Genomic DNA, 2,961 nt, shown 5'->3' with positions numbered 1-2,961 from the left:
TGAGTCCGAGTGGACCATGTTCTCCACCTCCATTGTCGAAGCGGCTGCTCGGAGCTGTGGCCGTAAGGTCTCCGGTGCCTGTCGAGGCGGCAATCCCCGAACCAGGTGGTGGACACCGGAAGTAAGGGATGCCGTCAAGCTGAAGAAGGAGTCCTATCGGGCCTGGCTGGCTTGTGGGACTCCTGAGGCAGCTGACGGGTACCGACAGGCCAAGCGAACTGCAGCCCGGGTGGTTGTGGAGGCAAAAACTCGGGCCTGGGAGGAGTTCGGTGAGGCCATGGAGAAGGACTATCGGCTGGCCTCGAAGAGATTCTGGCAAACCGTCCGGCGCCTCAGGAGAGGGAAGCAGTGCCCAGCCAACGCTGTTTACAGTAGAGGTGGGGAGCTGCTGACCTCGACTGGGGATATCGTTGGACGGTGGAAGGAATACTTCGAGGATCTCCTCAATCCCGCCGTCACGTCTTCCATTGAGGAAGCAGAGGCTGGGGGCTCAGAGGTGGACTCGTCCATCACCCAAGCTGAAGTCACCGAGGTAGTCAAGAAACTCCTCGGTGGCAGGGCACCGGGGGTGGATGAGATCCGCCCTGAGTACCTCAAGTCTCTGGATGTTGTGGGGCTGTCTTGGCTGACGCGCCTCTGCAGCATCGCGTGGCGGTCGGGGACAGTGCCTCTGGGGTGGCAGACCGGGGTGGTGGTCCCTCTTTTTAAGAAGGGGGACCGGAGGGTGTGTTCCAACTACAGGGGGATCACACTTCTCAGCCTCCCTGGGAAAGTCTATGCCAGGGTACTGGAGAGGAGAATACGGCCGATAGTAGAACCTCGGATTCAGGAGGAACAGTGTGGTTTTCGTCCGGGCCGTGGAACACTGGACCAGCTCTATACCCTCTACAGGGTGCTGGAGGGTTCATGGGAGTTTGCCCAACCAGTCCACATGTGTTTTGTGGATTTGGAGAAGGCATTCGACTGTGTCCCTCGCGGCGGCCTGTGGAGGGTGCTCCGGGAGTATGGGGTCCGGGGTCCTTTACTAAGGGCTGTCCGGTCCCTGTATGACCGAAGCAGGAGCTTGGTTCGCATTGCCGGCAGTAAGTCAGACTTGTTCCCGGTGCATGTTGGACTCCGGCAGGGCTGCCCTTTGTCGCCGGTTCTGTTCATAAGTTTTATGGACAGAATTTCTAGGCGCAGCCAGGGGCCGGAGGGTGTCAGGTTTGGTGACCACACGATTTCGTCTCTGCTTTTTGCAGATGACGTTGTCGTGTTGGCTTCATCAAGCCAGGACCTTCAGCAGGCACTGGGACGGTTTGCAGCCGAGTGTGAAGCGGCTGGGATGAGAATCAGCACCTCCAAATCCGAGGCCATGGTCCTCAGTCGGAAAAGGGTGGTTTGCCCACTTCAGGTTGGTGGAGAGTTCCTGCCTCAAGTGGAGGAGTTTAAGTATCTTGGGGTTTTGTTCACGAGTGAGGGAAGGATGGAACGGGAGATTGACAGACGGATCGGTGCATCTTCTGCAGTAATGCGGTCGATGTACCGGTCTGTCGTGGTGAAGAAAGAGCTGAGCCGCAAGGCGAAGCTCTCGATTTACCGGTCAATCTACGTTCCTACTCTCACCTATGGTCATGAGCTTTGGGTCATGACCGAAAGGACAAGATCCCGGATACAGGCGGCTGAAATGAGCTTTCTCCGCAGGGTGGCTGGGCGATCCCTTAGAGATAGGGTGAGAAGCTCGGTCACTCGGGAGGAGCTCAGAGTAGAGCCGCTGCTCCTTCACATTGAGAGGGGTCAGCTGAGGTGGCTCGGGCATCTGTTCCGGATGCCTCCTGGACGCCTTCCTGGGAAGGTGTTCCGGGCGCGTCCCACTGGGAGGAGACCCCGGGGAAGACCTAGGACATGCTGGAGAGACTATGTCTCCCGGCTGGCCTGGGAACGCCTCGGTGTCCCCCCGGAAGAGCTGGAGGAAGTGTCTAGGGAGAGGGAAGTCTGGGCATCTCTGCTTAGACTGCTGCCCCCGCGACCCGGCCCCGGATAAGCGGAAGAAGATGGATGGATGGATGGATGGTTTTGTTTCAATTTTACACAGCTATGTTCCCTCAATGTTTATTAAACATAAATTATATTATTTGATCATCATAAAATTTTAATCAATTAAACTAATCAATGATCAATGTTCTTGCTAGTGTTTTACTTACAATAATTAATACAGATCTCATACATGACTATGATCGCCAAAATCCATTAATTGTTCATTTAAAAAAAAAAAAAAAGATTGTAAAATAACATGTACTTTTAAATGTACGAGCTACAAAATATCAACACAAATATGATTAATTATCTAGTTTTTTCCATTTATTTTATTACTTATTTTATTAATTTTTTTATTTTTTTACACATTTATTTATATATTTTGTTTGCTTGTTCATTTAAGATCACACTTGCAAAATGCATGCTTCTCAACCAAAACAAGAGCTAAAATTTTAGATGTTCAAAATTCAAAGAAAATCTGGGGTTGTGAAATTTGGGTGTAATTCTTTGTTGATTCCACTTAGTTTGAACTTCAGCATGAATTGACTGAATCTGATGAAACTCAAACTGTGTGTTCATTGAAAGAGGCTGATGCATTGGTATTCAGATATTTTTAGGGATCCAAATACATTGTGGAGTCACTGTTCTGTGTATGTGCAATATTGTGCAAGATTGTTTTCTTGTAATATGCATTTAACAAGTAGGCCTATGGACAAAGTACTGCATCGCTGTGAATTAGATTCATGTTGAACTGTCAGACAATAGCGTGGTCAATTACAAAACAGCCAGCGGTGTGTTCAGAGTGAGCGTGCTGTGTGTGTCATTTAATGAACTTCATGTCACGTTTCCAGCTTATGACCCAGAGCATTTGACTCTTCAGCCAATCAAAGGACAGACAGACGGTGATGGGTGATCATTGTGATCGGCTGTCTCTATGTGTCTGAT

This window comes from Barbus barbus (assembly GCF_936440315.1).
Source record: "Barbus barbus genome assembly, chromosome: 45".
Lineage (NCBI taxonomy): Eukaryota > Metazoa > Chordata > Actinopteri > Cypriniformes > Cyprinidae > Barbus > Barbus barbus.
This window is presented reverse-complemented; position numbering follows the sequence as displayed.